The 18,921-nt window shown below is 42.1% G+C and overlaps 2 long non-coding RNA genes across 3 annotated transcripts in view; one reads left to right on the forward strand and one right to left on the reverse strand.

Moving 5' to 3' along the window:
- The first annotated feature begins 45 nt into the window (after positions 1 to 45).
- LOC131504910 (uncharacterized) lies at positions 46 to 13,851 on the forward strand. 2 transcript variants are annotated; one of them, XR_009258183.1, is made up of 3 exons: positions 46 to 156; positions 704 to 771; positions 13,835 to 13,851. It is a non-coding gene; the product is annotated as an uncharacterized LOC131504910 (long non-coding RNA). The 2 variants fall into 2 exon arrangements; XR_009258184.1 differs by lacking the exon at positions 13,835 to 13,851 and adding an exon at positions 8,798 to 8,816.
- The window catches only part of LOC131504909 (uncharacterized), a 43,219-nt gene continuing 28,889 nt past the window's right edge, over positions 4,592 to 18,921 (reverse strand). The window contains exons 4-5 of the long non-coding RNA XR_009258182.1: positions 11,846 to 11,907; positions 4,592 to 6,158 (exon numbers count right to left, since the gene is read on the reverse strand). This is a non-coding gene — a long non-coding RNA (uncharacterized LOC131504909). The remainder of the gene's footprint in view (positions 6,159 to 11,845; positions 11,908 to 18,921) is intronic.

Genomic DNA, 18,921 nt, shown 5'->3' on the forward strand with positions numbered 1-18,921 from the left:
GCGTCGCCGGCCGGGGTGGGACGGCGGGAGCGGGAGGGGCCGGGGCGGTGGCCCGCGGGGCGGAGAGGGTGTCCCTGCTACCCCGCTAAAGATGCGCAGCGGGCGGCGGGCTGCGTCCCAAACGCGGTCGCGAGCGGCGGGGTCCGAGGGGCACCGGTGGGCCCCAGCAGAGTCCCGGGCAGGGCCTCAGGGACATCCCAAGGGGGATTCTGGGGCCTAGCGAAGGTCACCCGGGAAGGCCCCCAGTTGGACCCTGGCCTCGGAATTCTCTGCCGAAATCCCGGCCTGGAGCTGGGGTGGAGGGTGGGGGGTTTTGAGGGGGATTAGGCTTTAGCCGCCTCCCATTCAGATAATTTGAAGGTACATTTCTCAGGGTCTCAGATTTTCTTGCACTGGACACCCCCAACTAGTTTGCGGCGGCTGTGGGCCTCAGAACCTCAATGTGACGAAAACGGGTTTAAGAGTCCTTTTAGAAGGACCACTGGCTGGTCTTCCCCCTCTCCACCCCCACAGGCCGTACAACTGAGTCATCTTTAAATACCGTCCTTGGTCCTAGCCAATTGCATATTCTGCCTGCAAACAATGTTTGAAGCCAGATCCCTTCTAAATAACTGCAAGACTGAAGTTAGCCATCTTTGAAGATCGCAATTGCTCTTCCAGCTCATTAAAATATGTGTCTTTTTTTTTTTTTTTTTTGGCCTAGGGAAGCAAGAGTAATTTCAAGGCAGGCCCAGCAGTGACGACTTGGAAACCCATCTTAAGATGTCTCAGGTAAGGTACAGGCTTCACTGTAAATATCATGCAGATGTGTGCATTTACCCCACTAGATGTGCCTTTGGAAAAGTTATATCTAAATAGAATTTCAAAAATTAATTCTTTTTCAAGCAAGGTTAACTAAATCCTTTTGTGTTGCAAAATGCCCCCCCCCCCCACTACCATGTATTTTCTTAAAGAATCAGTACACTAGTGCCCTATGGATTAGTAATTTCCAAAAATTATCTTTTTTTTATTTATAATTTTTTTAATGTTTATTTATTTTTTTGAGAGACAGTGTGAGAGGGGGAGGGGCAACAGAGAGGGAGACACAGAATCCAAAGCAGGTTCCAGGCGATCAGCACAGAGCTCGATGAAGGGCTGGAACTCATGAACCATGAGATCATGACCTGAGCCGAAGTCTGACCCTCAACTGACTGAGCCCCCCAGGTGCCCCCCCCCCCAAATATCTTCTAACCACAGATGAGCTTGGGCACTAGAGACTCTGTCTTCTACATTGGCCATTTCCTTTATGCTCCATGGTATTCACCTTGTTGACCCTGGTGCTTTCTATGGGGCTTTTGCAGTATCACACATAGCATGTCTATGAGATGACGAACCGTAGTTTGCTGGCACACTTGTTTACTGAAAACTGTATAAGGGTCTGTAAATTTAGAAGTTGCTTATCATCTATGTCCATAGCTATCTATACAAGGCTAGAATACTTAAGTCATATGAAGATACAGATGCATATCCAGGCTTGGGGAGAGCAGGGTCTGCTTCCTCACTGTCTTTGCTCTTCCTTGCTAGCAGGTTAATACCACCCCTGTGGTCTCCCTTTTCTAGGATGGGTGACAGGTGAGGATGTGGGACAGCGGCATATCCCGTTAGGAGATGGCTATGCTTGTATAGGTGTAACGTTTTGTTATATTACGGAAATTCCTCACGCACAGAGATATGGTCCCAGGTTTAGGATTATTTTTCCCAGATGTATTATGTTCTGTAACTTTCTCCATAGATGACTCCCAAATTCACATTGAATCCTGACATCTTTTGAGCTTCAACAGTATAAAACAGAATGCTGTCCTGCCATTATCTCAACATCCCTAAAGCCAAACTCACTCTTTCCCCCTCCATTCCAGATTCTACTCTCTTAAACAGTAAGGAAAATATATTATCTCATGTGGCAGGTAGGAGCTTTAGATTTAGTTCATTTAACAGCTAAATAACATTCTCAGGGACCCAGATTCTTTCCGTTTTGTCACTCTGACATTCCTAGGTTAGTGCCCCTCGTAGTCACAAAATGGTTGCCACAGTTCCACCTAACACATGCATACACGTAACATCTGGCAGAAGTAGAGAGACTGTTTCTTCCCATGTATCCCTTTTATTATCAAGGAAAACCTGTCTTGGAATTCTTCAAGCCATCTTCCCACAATCTCATATGCTGACATCTAAACCAGTCACCATCAAGGAGGAAGAAACTATCATGAATGGCTTAAATTAATTATGATACGCCCCTGTGGCTGAGAATTAGACTTTTTTTCCCCAAGCACGTGTAGACTTAGGTGAATAACCTGGGCAAAATGGGGGTTTTCTTAGGAGGAATGAAAGGAGAATAGATGTTAAGGGGAAAAATAGCAGTGTTTAATACATGTGGTAATACAGTAAATATGTCAGCTAGGTTAGGCTGTGGTAACAGATGATCTCAAAGTGTCTTACGACAACAAAGTTTTTTTCTTGAAATACCCTACATGTTCATGGCAGGTCAACTTGGCTATATTCTAGTTTGTCCTTATGCTGGGACCCACACTGGACCCTTATCTGGAACACTGTTGGTCTCATGAAAGAAGAAAAGTGATCATGTGAATCCCACAGTAATTCTTAATATTTCTGCCTGGAACTGATACATGTTCTTGGTCACAAAAAGTTCCTCTGGCCAACTCTGACATCACTAAGGAAGGACAGCAAACATTTGTTTAAAACTGTGACCAACAACACAGCAGGCCACACACAAGGACCAGAAATAACCAAATCTTGCTCTGCTAATCATCTCTCCTCTCCTTAGAGTTCCCAAGGGGACTATGCACAAGAAAGAAATTGGAATCGAAACCAGTGGATTATTTTATTCATAGCTGAGCTAGCACCCAATAACCTCCAGAACAGAAATCTGCCAGAAGACTAGGTTGAATGACATGGCATAGGTTTAAGGCTACAGTGAAGCTCCCTAATTCCCTGTTCCCTTTCCCCCCTCTACATTTTGGGGCCAGTATGCATGGGCATGCCTGCAGAAAGAGGGGAGAAGATGTTCAGATCTGCAAAGCAGACCGGATTTACTTTTCTTAGTGTGTGCTAGAGACTGAGCCGGGCCACTTAGCAGGAAATGGGGAGCAAAGCAGCACACACGGCCATGTGACCTTTGAAGACAAAGTGACCGTAACCATGTAAAATGTGAACTCATTAACGTACTGGGTTCTGAGCAATCAGATTAACAAATTCTTCCTTCTGAAGGACACCATTAAGAAGACAGGGCATTCTCTCTGCCCCTCCCCCACTTGCTCTCAAAACAAACAAACAAACAAATAAATAAAAGGGCAGAAAAGGGAATTCCTTCCTATGTTCCCATACTCTCACTTCTGTTCTTACTCTGTTAGGAAGAGGAATAGAAAAGTGGCCTGTGCATCATCTATTTGCCTCCTCATCTAGACAGTAAGCCTCTTAAGAACAGGGGCTAAAGCATTGTGTATCACTGTTTCTACCTGTAGTAGGTACTCAGGTAACTGTTGATAATAGTTATGACCATCATTAAGAGACATCATTGCAATTTCAGTTGACAAAACTGTGGTCAATTACAGATAAACAGTTGGCCTTTGAATAACACGGTGGGTAGAGATGCCGACCCCCTGCACAGTTGAAAATCCATTTATAACTTTTGACTTAACTACTAACAGCCTTCTGTTGACCAAAAGCCTTACTGATAACATAAACAATTAACACATATATTGTATATGTGTTCTACACAGTATTCTTACAAGAAAGTAAGCTAGAGAAAAGAAAATGTTATTAAGAAAATCAAAGGGTGCCTGGGTGGCTCAGTCAGTTAAGCGTCTGACTTGGGCTCAGGTCATGATCTTGCAGTTCGTGAGTTTGAGCCCCGCGGCGGACTCTGTGCTGACAGCTCAGAGCCTGGAGCCTACTTTGGATTCTGTGTCTCCCTCTCTTTCTCTCTGCTCCTCCCCGTCTCTCTCTCTCTTTCTCTCGCTCTCTCTCAAAAGTAAATAAATATTAAAAATTTTTTTAAAAAAATCAAAAAGAAGGGAAAATATACTTACAGGACTGTACTATATTTATTGAAACAAATCCATGTATAAGTAGACACACACAGTTCAAATCTGTGTTGCTCAAGGGTCAAGCGTACTAGGTTTTGTAACCTGGGATTCTGGGGCTATATTTCTCATCTTACTTTTAACCTTCAGTATAGACTGGCACAAATGGGTATTGAGATGTGGGTGTGGACAGTGGAAAGAAAGTGATAGTCTTCATAAATATTACATATGACCCTAAGCAGATGGATGTGCCAAGTATATAGAAGATCAAAATTCAATTGACCTCAATAAATTAGAGAAATGGTCATCAATGGCAGGTTAAAATGCATTAGGTAGCAAAAGAAGCATCTCTCTCTCTCTCTCTCTCTCTCTCACACACACACACACACACACACACACACACACATACACAAACACACAATTCAAGAAATTCAAGAAAGAAAAACTGGCCGGGCAGAAATGTGGCCAAAAAAGACCTGAAACATGCGGCAAACCAATAACAGAACGAAAAGAAAAACAGCAGGATATATTAACAGAAGCCTGTGAAGCCAAATTCATCTTCACCTCCCTGGGACCTTGCTTAGTGCCTGGCACACAGTGCACGTTGCTAAGTATATGTGGAAAAAATGCATGACTTTGGCTTTGGTCAGATTATCCGTGCTGTTCCCTTCCTCTGAGAAGACTTTGCATAACCAATTCCTGTCCATTCTTCAAGTCCCAGCTCAAATACAGTTCCTGTCTGGTGCCTTCCTTAAATTCAGCCTACCCTCAGCTAGAAGAACGCTGTTTCTGAATTTTCATAAGTGATGAATATGTGCTAGTGATGATTATTCCAGTAATGGGCATTGGGTAGCTACTGGGTGAATAGTAACTCAGATTAAGACAGTCCAGTACACATAATTTCGAATTATAGAAATAATAACTAACAGAAGGGGTCTGCAATTCTATAACTGTTCATCATTGGCATTGACTCTGACTTTCTGTGCTCTTGTTTCTTCTCTCTGTGCTGTATGTAATCCAGGTGTCAGTTTTCCCCTCCTCCTCTTATTCAAGCTCACACCCCTTATGCCCTCTCCTACCAGCATCTTAGTGAACAAGATAGAATTTGCTGAAGGGGAGACGTGATTTATGTCACGTGGGCTGTAGCAGCTGGAACCCCGCTACAACACACCTCTTTCTCCAGAGTACACACTCTCCGCTTCTGCCACAGGGATCTCTTCCCATCCCCTACCCCATCCTACCTCCCAGCCTCCAGCTTTCCTGCCCCCCCACCAGCCCTATGTAGACTCCTCAACCCTTCATTATTCAGAGGAATGCATTTCATCCTAGTTTCTACATCCAAACCTGTGCCCAATGAATGACCACGTTCAGCAAAACAGCAAGTTCTTCCAGTTACAGGACCTTCCCTCTTCAGGAAATAGAAGGCAATTATAAATAATATTTTTCTTTTGTAAACCTAATTAACACAAAACGACTAAATGGGGTTTTTTCATGAAGTCTTCATGTGGAGCTTGTTGGAGCCAGCTTTTGAAGAGTACAGCGGACACAGGTCTGCAAGGCAGGGTACAAAGAAGACGTCCAGGAGAGGATTGCCGGCTGCTGTCCTGCTCTGGATGAACTAGGCTCCCAGAACCGGGTAGGAGTTTATAGTTCTCAAGGGGCTTTGCCCTATCTGTCTGGAGACAAGGCTGCATAATTGCTTATCTTGTTATCTGCCAGCCCCAGCCTCATGCAGCTGTAATCATTAAGACAGACAGTTGTTCCGTCGGCCTTTCCTAGCTCCTTAGCCTTTTCTGACCAAGTCGGGAATTCTATTAGAAATCCTAACACTATCTTTCCTTTCCTCTCCTGTTAGGGAGCAGGTTATGCTCAATAACAAAAAGACCCCAGAAGACAGTGACTCGACAAGAAATTTCTCTGTCACTCAGTAGTCCAGTAAGGAGGATGTCCGGGATGGGGAAGCAGCTCTGCTTCACTGGTTCAACCCTGGACCCAGGTTCCTTTCATCCTAGTGTGCCACCAACTCATTGTTGGCATGTTTGGGGCCGGCTCTCGTGGCCACATCTGTGTTCCAGGCCTCTGGAAGGAGAAAGAGAGGAAAGAGGAAGTGGACAAGTGGCCGCCTTTGAAAGATATAACATGAACATTATACTCCTAACTTCCATTCACATCCCAAGAACCTGGACCCATAGTCACATCTACTGCAAGGAGGCTGGAGACTGTACTCCCTAATTGGTTAGGTGTGTGCCCAGCTAAAACTCAGTGTGGGGTGAGAAGGGCTTCTGTTACTAAAAGGAAGAGAAGAAATGGACATGAAGATGAAGAACAGCTCCCACCGTACCTCCCTATCCTTATGTGGGGATAAGAGACCCTACGGATGTGCCACTCTAGTAATCTCCAGTTTCTTCAAATTCCCTGAATATGCATTTCTGTGTCCCACCTCCACGACTGTTCACGGTAAATCTTTCTCACTTTTCGTTGCCTGCTAGCATCGGCTCAAGTAGCACCTTCCCCAGGAAGTCTTCCTATCTTAGTTTGGGGTAAGTGGCCCTTCTTTGTGTTCTGATAGTGTTATGGAACCAGGCTGGAACGCTGGCGGAAAAACCAAGCGGCACTCGGAGATCTTGGTGGATCGGAGATTTATTTAACACCAGCAGGCTCAGAGGAGACTGTTTTTCCAAAGATCTGAGCTCCGAATGAAGGGAGGAAGGGTAATTTATAGTGGTCAGCTCCCATATCTGTGGCAGGCTTGTGCGCGTGGCAAACAGGGCAAGAAGAACCTGGAAGAGGGGCCTCCAAACTAGAGACCAGAGCTGGTTTTAGTCCCGTTGGCCATCTTACGGTGTAAAACTGTATTCATTTTCCCAACGGTAGCACACTGTGCATTTTTCTCCTTTGGCAATTGTCAAAGTCCTCCAGTATCTGCACACGTGTGAAATCACCTCCTTGTGCTCTGTTTCTGTCTAGACTGTAAGCCATTTGAGAGCAATTTTGCTATGTCTTAGTCATATTTGTGTCTTACTACCTAGGTTGAGCTGAATTCCTTTTCCCGCCAGTGGGTGAAATAAGTTGTGCCATCGCCTGACCCCCTGCATGCCCACTGAAGTATAGCTTTCATCCATAATGGCCAGGCTGTCTAAGTGGGCATTCTTCCCATTTGGACAAAAGGACTAGCCTGAAACCCTGGCAGGTCTAAAATCCTGACCCTCTTCCTAGCTCTTTGAATTCCTGTCCCTCGTGAGCCCAAGACCTGTTTTTGTTACCCTCTAGGGGCTGGCTGCCAACCTAGAACCATGGTATGACTGCCATTTGCTGACATTGATCTTAGACCCTTCACTAGGTCTAAGCTATGTTTCATCTGCTGTGTACTTCCTTGATACTGAAACCAGCTGGAACTTAGTCCTGGCATATTCTTTATCTTGGGATGTTGACAAATGACCCTTTAGCTAGGTCAGTTTTCCCTAGTTCTGCTCCTGGTGGGCTCTGGCCATTTCCCATTCACCACTGGTCATCCTGCTAAAGCTCTATCATGCTTGACCTGTGAATAAATGTGCCCATGTTAGCATTAATAAGTATTGTTTGTACCTTCTGTTTGAAGATAACTGGTCCAAGATAGGAATCAATTCTTAGCTTTGTGGCATATCACTGGCACAAAGTGATATATACTTTTTGCTTTATATAGACTTTCTTTGGATGAAAAATTACTGGTGTGTGTATATATTTTTATTTATTTTATAATGCACATTATAAAATATATAAAATAAACATTTTGAAAGTATATATATATATATATAGACACACATATATATAGCTTAAAATATAAATATTTGAGTATGCAAAACCAGTGTATTGAGCAGGTTACTCATTTGCAAATATGTTTTATTTTTACAAAAGGAGTTGCCAGTAAAATCTTAGGAATTAATATGTCTCTCTTTTGGTGCAACTTTAGTAATTATTCAGTAAGGCAGAATTCCCAGTTCAGATGGATGATTTGGTCAGCCACATAATCTGTCCTTCTGTATATCAAAGAGATGGGTCAGAAGCAAGGAAGTTTAACCATAAAAAGTCAGGAATTTGGTCAAATCATCCAAAGACCTTGGGAATATCCAGGGAACTGAGAGGCAGGTAACTCTTAGCATCCTTGAGAATATGAAGATGCATTGGCAGTTTGTAATGAACTGAAGGTTCCCAACTCTAAAAGGTCACTTAAGAGTTAGAGATAGGGGGGCACTTGGGTGGCTCAGTCAGTTAAGCATTCGACTCTTGATTTTGGCTCAAGTCATTATCTCATGGTTTGTGAGTTTCAGCCAACAGCATGGAGCCTGCTTGAGATTCTCTCTCTCCCTCTCTCTGCCCCTTTCCCCGCTCATGTGCACACATGTGTATGTGTGTGCATGCGCACACGCTCTCTCCCTCACAAAATAAATAAATAAACTTTTAAAAAGATTTTTTTTTTTAAATTTTTTTTCAACGTTTTTTATTTATTTTTGGGACAGAGAGAGACAGAGCATGAACGGGGGAGGGGCAGAGAGGGAGACACAGAATCGGAAACAGGCTCCAGGCTCCGAGCCATCAGCCCAGAGCCTGACGCGGGGCTCGAACTCACGGACCGCGAGATCGTGACCTGGCTGAAGTCGGACGCTTAACCGACTGCGCCACCCAGGCGCCCCGATACATTATTATTATTATTATTATTATTATTATTATTATTATTATAGAATAAAAGGTCATTGCCTTTTGGGAGGAAGACCACAAGAGGTAAGGGTTGTTAAAAAACAAATTTGACTTATTTATTTATTTTTAGTTATCCAAAGGGAGTTTTGTTTCCTTTTGTTTTTTAATGACAGAGCTGGGAGTGTGGCTACATCTGCCCCCAGTGTCTTCTGGGACCTAACCCATGTCAGTACTAACTGGAGGAGAACTCTGGGGTCTCCATCATCTAGATATCTGTGTGTTGGAGTGGATCCAAAACCATTTTCTACAGAGATTCCTGTCCCGGCCACGTCTTTGCTCTGCTCACCTGTGTGAGGCTCTGGCCCCAGGTCTCTGCCCAGCCCTTCAGTTTTTTACAAGCAAGTTCAGTCAGTGCTGCTCCCAGCTGGGTCTGTATTTAGCATGAGCAGAATAGCTTCTGACCCACCACTTGTTAGGAATCAAAATGCTTTCCATTGTTATTAGTTTGGCTCAGAGAAGCAGTATTTAGGGAGGATTGCTTGGAGAACATATATAATCTTTGAATCTTCCATTTATTTATTATTTATTTTTTTTAAAAACAAAATTCAAGTGAGTAAATTTGAAGATCTAATTCACTTTATTAAGTGATTCATGAGTTGGGCAGCATCTCACCCAGCAAGTAGGAGCTCGAAGAGTTGTATAAAATAGAAGATTGTTATAGGGAGGAGGGTGGGCAAGGAAGTTACTAGCAAAAGAAAGAAAAGATTGTTTCAGGTTGGGTCACTTCTCTTAGTGGAAAGAGCAGGGAGTTTTACGTCCTCTTCCTTTGTTGGGGGGTGGGGGGGGGTAGGGGAGGGAGGGACCCGGTTGGGCGGTGTGGAACAGTGAGGGCCCATGTGACAGATTACCTCACTGGTGCTTATCAGAAAAAGAATTTTTTTCAATAAGCTCTACACCCAACATGGGGCTTGAACCCCTGACCTCAAGTTTAAGAGTTACTTGCTCCACTGACTGAGCCAACCAGGCACCCCAGAAAATTCTTGACTGACCTGTTAAGACTACATTTCTGGGGGAGGTTGAAATTGCATTTAGGTTAGGTATTAAGCCCAGGTTTGGTGAGTTGGTCTAAGTGATGCCATTTTGGGCTTATGGTTTTCTGTTTAATAGATGCCAGTTTTCATCACATTGTATCAAGGAAACATACTATCAATATGACTTGTAACTACTGTTGTTGACCTTGATCACCTGGTTGAGGTAGTGTTGGTCAGGCTTCTCGACTGTAAAATTACTCTCCCCTTCCCCCTTTCCATACTGTACTCTTTGGATAGATGTCCCTCCGCAGCTCATACGTAAGGGGAGGCAATTATATTCCACTTCCTTTTTTTTTTTAAAGTTTATTTACTTACTTTGAGAGAGAGAGTGAATGAGCAGGGGAGGGGCAGAGAGAGAGAGAAAATCCCAAACAGTCTCCACGCTCAGCACAGAGCCCGACACAGGGCTCTATCTCACAACCATGAGATCATGACTTGAGCTGATATCAAGAGTTGATACCTCCTATCAGTTGATACCTGATATCAAGAGTTGTTCTACCTCCTTAAAAGCAGAGCATCTACATAAATTATTTGGATATCTATATACATATATAGATATGTGTGTATATATATATATTTTTTTGCACGGGACATTTGTCTCTTCTCCCCCATTTACTTATTTATTCAATCATTATTATCACCTAGTGACTTCTTATATTCAATTGCTATTCCTATCTGCAAAAGAAATGGACATGTAGTTTTGTACTTTGTTTTTTTTCTGGTCACATAAATTCTGGTCAGAATTTAGGAGAGAATCACATTGGATTCTCATGGATATTTATTCTGTACATTGGGTTATAACCCAATACTACTTTGTTTATTTTGTTGCTTAAATTGTACCAGTTTCGGCCATTAGGAGCTCTTTTGCTTCCTTTGCCTCTTTGACATATCCCCATCACTGTCTTATTTTTGTTTGTTTGTTTATTTATTTATTTATTTATTTATTTATTTATTTATTTATTTATTTATTTATTTCTATGTCTTTTAGCACTCCATTACTTTCTGGCACTACAAGATGCTTCAGGCTCATCTTGAATATTTCCTATCCCAATCCTAGAATCAGCCATTTCTCCAAGGAGCCAGAGTTTATCCTGATTTGCATATTTGTATCTAAAATGAACTCATTTGGGGCGCCTGGGTGGCTCAGTCGGTTGAGCGGCCGACTTCGGCTCAGGTCATGATCTCGCGGTCCGTGAGTTCGAGCCCCGCGTCGGGCTCTGTGCTGACGGCTCAGAGCCTGGAGCCTGTTTCGGATTCTGTGTCTCCCTCTCTCTGACCCTCCCCCGTTCATGCTCTGTCTCTCTCTGTCTCAAAAATAAATAAACGTTAAAAAAAATAAAAAATAAATAAATAAAATGAACTCATTTGAGGGGCACTTGGGTGTTGTCATTATTATTATTATTATTATTTATTTTTTTTTTTTTTAAGTAATCTCTATGCCCAACGTGGGGCTCAAACTCACAACACGGAGATCAAGATTCACATGCTGCACTGACTGAGCCAGCCAGGCATCCCACAAATTTATTATCTTACAGTTCTGGAGGTCAGAAACGGGCCTTATGGGACTAAAATCAAGTGTTGACAGAGCAGTGCTCCTTTTGGAGACTTGAGGGACAATCAGTCCCTTGCCTTTTCAGCTTCTGGTGGCAATCCACACTGCCTCATGGCCCCTTCCAGCAATGGCATCTCGACTCCTGCAACCTTTAACATATTCTTATTTTATGGGGCGCCTGGGTGGCTCAGTTGGTTAAGCATCCGGCTGTTGATTTCAGCTCAGGTCATGATCTCACAGTTCATGGGATCGAGCCCCGCACTGGGCTCTGTGCTGACAGCACAGAACCTACTTGGGATTCTCTCTCTCCCTCTCTCTCTGCCCCTCCTGCTGCTCATGCTCACACTCTCTCTCAAATAAATAAAAGAAAGTAGAATGTTCTTATTTTAAAACCTTTCATTTAATCACATCTGCAAAACCCCTTCTGCTATGTAAGGTGACATACTCACAGGTTTTGGGGATTAAAACTTGAACATCTTTGGAGGGCCATTCTTCTATCTGCCACAAACCCCTACAATGAAAAAGTGACATTTGCTGGTAAATCACAGTCTTACCTATTTCCTTTATACTACATAGGACATTCTAAATCTAAGTATTTTTGACAGCCTCCGACAATCATCTCTCCTTTTCTCAAAAGGAGATAATAACAATATTATCTAATAAACCCTTCTAAACAACATATGTCAACTTTCTGGTATTTTACCACCCCCCAAAGTAGCACAATTTTCCTAATTCTAGTGATATCATCCCCAGTAGCAATTTAGAACATGTGGCTTAAACAGTCCATGTAGTTGATTTCCTACTTTAACCAAATGCTCTCCAGACAAGAAAGAATAAAGCCTTTATCCAGGTTCATAGGGTCATAGTGGCTATCCTGGCCTGTTTCTTATCTATGTGTTTTCCATCCTGGCATATAAGGCTCATCTGTCAATCATGTAGATGAGAGAATCTCCAACTATGTGTCCCATAAGGTGGGCCCAGTGTATTAGAATTAAAAGTTAAATAATTATGGATTTTTTTTCCAAATGGGAAAAAGTTACAGTGATGAATAGATTGTTATACATTTCAGAAATGTTCCCCATTAATCTTCCTTAACACTGGTGCTTCCTACTGCTTGCCTGTCAGCACGTGCAAGCTGACAACAAAAGGAATGAATAGGAAGCCAATTAAAATTAATAGAAAAAAGTCAAAGATAAGAATAACAAATCATGCCTGGCTCGATAGCTCATGGTGCTTTCCTGTAATTTTATGTCGCATACATCTAACAGAGAAATATTTTGCTAGCCAAAATGCTGTATCACATAAAGGACTCTAGATGTAAAGGATAAATATCTTTCCCTAAATAGGATGGAGACTATACCACTATTTCTTCATTGCGTTGTAGAATCTTAACAAAAGGATACGATTTTTGTCTTGTAAGAGGCCAATTTAATCCTGCAGGGGCAGGAATATGGGCTTTGGAACCAGGTAAATCTGAGTACAAACATCTTCCTAGCTGCATGACTGTGAATATGTTGCTTAAATGGATAATTTGAATTCGTTAAGAATTACATTTGGTTGTGTGTAGGTCATAAAGCGGCTGAAAAGTGAAAGAGGCTGATTTCTCCCTCAAAATAAAGAAGTGCAGAGTTAGGTTGTCCCAGTTTGGTATGGTGGCTCCTTGATCATTAAGTTTCTAGTTCCTTTCTGCATGCCTCACCATCCTTAGCACCTTCTAGGTCACTCATGGTCTAATACGGCTTTTGAAGCTCTAGTCACCTCATCTGCTTTCCAAGCAGCAGAATGGATGAAGGGAGGAAGGACAACAGAAGTTTTCCAGGAGCCCCACACAGTGACTTCTGCTGATATCTAATTGGTGGCTCCTATCTGCAGGGCAAATGGGAACTGCAGTTTTTCATCTGCACACAGTGCTCAGAATTTGGAAGGAGGGAATCACGTTAGATTCTGTGCAGCAATGCCTAACCAATCGCCAGTGTCCATGATTCCCTTCTTTAAGAAAAGAATTTTTTTTACGTTTATTTCTTTTCGAGAGACAGAGTGAGACAGAGTGCGAGCGGGGGAGGGGCAGAGAGAGAAGGAGACACAGAATCCAAAGCAGGCTCCAGGCTCTGAACAAGAGCTCAGTGTAGAGCCTCACACGGGGCTTGAACCCATGAACTGTGAGATCATGACCTGAGCCAAAGTTGGACGCTCAACAGTCTGAGCCACTCAGGCGCCCCCGTGATTCCCTCCTTCTAGTAATAGAATCATTACCACATCTACCTACCACTAGCTTTACCTAGGCATGAGTAGAGCATCTATTTTTCAGCCTCCCTTGCAGTTAGTTGTGGCCACGTGACTATGATCTTTCTGGACAATGGGACACGAGCTGAAGTGTTTGTGTGCAATTTCCTTAAAGGAACTGCCTGTCCTTCATCCTCTCTTCCTCCTTCCCACAGGCTGGGACATGCATGTGTAGTGGTGAGCCAGCTTTTACCAAACAAATGAGGACAGCACAATGGATGATTCAATGGTGGAGTAATGAGACAGAAGAAAGGTACAGGTGAATGAAGCCGAGCCACCTGCATCCTGGACTTTCTGCCTGCCTCTGCTGTGTTTTGGGAGAGAAATAAACCTCCAGCTTGTTTAAGCCACTGTCTTTTGTTATCTCTTTGTTACAGCAACTTAGCCTGTATCCTAATTAATACAGTCACCTTTCTGTACCTCGGTTTATTTTTCTGTAAAATGGCAATGGCATTATGTACTCCACTGGGTTATAGCAAGAATTTAAAACATTGTAAGTAAGGGGTGCCTCGGTGGCTTAGTTGGTTAAGTGTCTGATTTTGGCTCAGGTCATGATCTCCTGGTCCGTGAGTTCAAGCCCTGCATCAGGCTCTGTGCTGACAGCTCAGAGCCTGGAGCCTGCTTTGGATTCTGTCTGTCTGTCTGTCTGTCTCTCTCTCTCTCTGCCACTCCCCTGCCTCTCTCTCTCTCTCTCAAAAATAAATTAAAAAAAGACATTAAAAAATATAAGTAAGGCACCTGACAGAGCTATTATAAGTAATAGTTATTAGCATAGGGCTCCTGAGAGGATTCTGAGAAGCTGAGTAAAGCACTTGGAGGAAACGCTCCCACCATTATAACTGGGAACTGTCCTGTGATTGGATTCGTGATTTAGCCACAAAAACATACGAACAATAAATGTCTTGGATTTAAAGATAAGTAAGCTAGTTAAAATGTTTAGAAAACACCTCCTGATGCATTTTCCCCTTCTTAATAATTTGGATTCTCTTCCTGCCTGAGGTTGTCATGGGGGGTGCAGAATGCAGAGATGATGAATTTCAGTAGTAGACATCAGAACAATACTGCAAAAGATAAGGGAGGACTAGCTTTTCCTCAGTAGGCTGTCACAGTGGGATCAGGGGAGGCCACAGGACAGCGTGGGGTTCCTCCCCTGCTGTCATGAGTGGGTAAAACAGCCAGCAGGGAGTAGAATTTTGAATTGACTAAATTCAATTTGAACTTATAGAGACATAAACATAATGAAAAGTTTTTTTCCCCATGCTATTAGCAGGAATAGAGGCTTGAGTCTAAGAATTTATTGTAGAAAATAGTGAACATTATATTCTTTGGCACATCTGAGCCATAGTATGCAAATTTCTGTCCTGCTGCATGATACTTACAAGGTTGGTACAGAAAAAGCACAAGTATAGTCAATTTCATTTATGAACATAGATTCCATAATCTTAAACAAAACATTGACAAATGTAATCCATTAGGATAGTAAAAAGAATAATCCATCACATCCAAGTAGCCTTTAGCTCACAAATGCAAGTGTAATAGGATTTTAAATTAGAAGTTTCAGTCGGAAACCCCAAGGCAGTAGATATTAGATAACAAAGTTGTCAGCAAACCATCTTGTGGAAGTTTCAAAGTAAATGGTCAAAACCAGTTGCACAGGGGTGCCTACGTAGCTCAGTTGGTTAAGCGTCTGACACTTGATTTCAGCGCAGGTCACAACCTCACTGTTCAGGAGTTCGAGCCCCCATCGGGCTCTGTCCTGATGGTGCAGAGCCTGCTTGGGATTCTCCCTGTGTCCCTCTCTTTCTGTCCCTCCCCCCTCCCGCCTCTCAAAATAAAGAAATAAACTTTTAAAAAAACCTAGTTTACACATTCTCAACCCTCTCACCTTCAGGGGTTTAAGGTTGCTGTAAAACTTTGTAAAGAGGACTTTTCTGAAGAGAGCTATGCTCAGTGAGCAGGGGTAGGGGATATTTTCCCATTCTCAAGGGGGAACCATTTCAATGCGACCACCTGGAGACCTTGATCTGTAACTCCTCCAGGTGGTAGGTCAGTGACTGCCTCATGCTTCGAACATGGGAAGAGCAGAGATGGGCTGGGTAGCTGCTCAACCCATAGGGGAGAAGGGGAAATGGCTATGTCAAGTGGCCTGCACTCCAAGAGTTAGGGTGGAAGATTTCTTTGGAAGGAGAGCTGGCTTAAACCCTATTAAATCTTGCCCAGGAGAATTGCTTGGAAGAGCCATGGGACTCCAACAGAAAGACCCAGGATATTGTGGGCCACTAAAAAACAAAACAAAAACAAAAACAAACCAAAAAACAAACAAAAGACCACAAAAGCTGAGATGGGAGCAGCCAAAAGAAGGAAAATGGTGTCACCTGCACTGTGACAGATACTACAGAAGGTATCTACTGGGGGCCTCTGCAGAATGCATAAACATAGCCAAGAAAGAAATAGTCGGCTTTGAATATTTGCCAATCCCAGAGAACTTGAAACCACTTAACAAAAGTGTTTCTTTCCCAAACTTGAGAGAAAAAATTTTTCTTGACTATCTTCCAAAACTGAGAGTCTGCCTGTCTGCCACCTGGAAGGAGATGTGATACCCCGGATAGGGAAAGAGAGCATAACCATGGCCCCATCTCCCTCATTCTTGCTGTAAGTGTTCGTGCAGAAGGTCTAAGTTACAAGAGAGGAGATTTCACTTTAATAAAGTTTGGCCTTTTAATCATTACACAGAATTCGGCATTCCAATGCCTGAACTAAGATGGTCATTTATTGTGACCATGGGACCTTTTATTATCTAAGTCATGTGAATGCCTGAGATTCATCAGGACCAAAGGAGAAAGCTTCCCCAATGAACACATTTTAAAGGCACATTGTGAGTGAGATCGGAAAAGCATGTAATTTTTAAAAACTGGTAAATTGGGTCCCATCAGAATTTAGAAATTTGGAGATGCATCCACACAATGGAATGCTAATCAGCCAGAAAAAGGCATCAGCTACTGATATGTACAATAACATGGATGAATCTTACAAACATGATGCTCAGTACAAAAGGTCAGAGACAAAAGAATACACGCTATATGATTTTGTTCCTATGAAGTTCTAGAAAAGGGAATACTAACCTAGAGTGACAGGAACTAGATTAGTGATTGCCTGGGGCAATGGTGCTCATTGCAGCTTTATTCATAATAAAAAAATGGAAACAACCCAAACGTTCATCGACTGATGCAGAGATAAATAAAATGAGGAATGAAATACTGATACATTCTACAACATGGATGACCCTTGAAACATCATGCTACGTGAAAGCAGCCAGACAAAAAGTACCTCATGCTGTATGATCTCATTTATACGAACTGTCCAGAGGAGGCAAATCTAGAGACAGAAGGTAGATTAATGGTTGTCTAGGACTGGGGGAAATGTTGGGGTAAAAAGGGGATGAGGTTTCTTCTGGGAATGATGAAAATGTTCCAAAATTTATTGTGGTGAGGATTATACTACTCTGTGAATATACTAAAAACCACTGACTTGTACATTTTATTTTACTTTTAATTTTTTTAAAGATTTTATTTTTAGCTTTATCTCTACATCCAATGTGGGATTTGAACTCACAACGCTGAGATCAAGTTGCATGTTCTACTGACTGAGCCAGCCAGGCACCCCCACTGACTTGTATATTATATTTTAGTTTAGTTTATTTGGCAATCTTTTTTTTTGAAGATTTTTTTTTAATTTATTTTTTTATTTTAGAGAAAGATCATATGCTAACAGGGGAGAGGGGCAGAGGAGAGAGAGAGAGAGAGAGAGAGAGAGAGAGAGAGAGAGAGAGAGAATCTTAAGCAGGCTCCATGCTCAGTGCAGAACCTGATGTGGGGGCTCGATCCCACGACCTTGGGATCATGACCTGAGCTGAAATCAAGAGTCTAGTGCTCAACTGACTGAGCCACCTACGTGCCCTGACTTGTACATTTTAAATGGGTGCATTGTACAGCATGAGATCAATGAAGCTGATGTCCAAAAACTGGGGTTGGAGACATCTACAGACTAAGCCAGCCAGGTGCCCCCAAAATATACATTTATGACTAATTAAAGACCTAGATATAAAAAAAAATGGTATCAAATTATTAGACAAAAAACTATAGAAAAATGGTTATGGCCTTATGTGTAAGAAAAATCTTGCTGAAGAAGATTCAAATAGGGGGGAAAAAAAGCTTATGGGTGCCTGGGTGGCTCAGTCGGTTAATACTCCCAATTCTTCATTTCTGCTCAAGTCATGATCTCACAATTTGTGAGTTTGAGCCCCGCACTGGGCTCAGCGCTGGCAGCACAGAGCCTGCTTGAGATTCATTCTCTCTCTCTTTCTCTCTCTCTCTCCCCTGCTCACGCTCTTTCTCTTTCTCTCAAAATAAATAAACATTAAAAAAGAAAAAAAGAAAAACTTAAAAGAAAAGTTGATACCTTTGACTATATTGCTATTAAAAACTTCTGCAGAACAGCAGGTACCATAAGGAAAGCTAAAGGCAGTTAGTTGACTGAGAAAATATATTTGTAGTATATGTATCAAAGAATTAAAACTCATAATATATAAACAACTCATATAGTTAATTTAAAAAAAAGAAAATAGGATACCAAGAATTTACAAATGGGGAAACACAAGTGCTAATATACATATTAGTTAATATATGTACATGTACATGTATATGTGTGTGTATTATATATGTATAATACATAATATGTATACATATATATATTAAAACATACATTTGGCCAATTCTCCCAGGAATCAGAGAAATTTAATTTAAAATAAAATATTTTCCCTCTTATATATGGAATCAAAAAGAGTCAAACTCATAGAAGAAGAGAGTAGTACAGTGGTTACCAGGGGGTGGGTGGAGAGGGAAATGGGGAGGTGATGGTCAAAGAGGAACAAGATTCAGTTATGCAAGATAAGTTCTAGAAACCTATGGCATAGTGCTTGTAACTAACAATATTATATTTTATACTTAAAATTTGCTAAGAGGGTAGATATTATGTTAGGTGCCCTTACCACACAACAAAAAATAATAATGCCACATAACAAAAAGTAATAAAGGGGGAGGAAGAAAACTTCGGGGGAGTATGGAAACATCTATGGTCTTAATGGTGGTGATGATTTCACAGGCCTGTACTTAATCCCAAACTCATTAAATGGTCTGTATTAAATATATATACATCTCATTTTTCATGTTAATCATACATCAAT

This window comes from Neofelis nebulosa, chromosome 2, assembly GCF_028018385.1.
Source record: "Neofelis nebulosa isolate mNeoNeb1 chromosome 2, mNeoNeb1.pri, whole genome shotgun sequence".
NCBI lineage: Eukaryota > Metazoa > Chordata > Mammalia > Carnivora > Felidae > Neofelis > Neofelis nebulosa.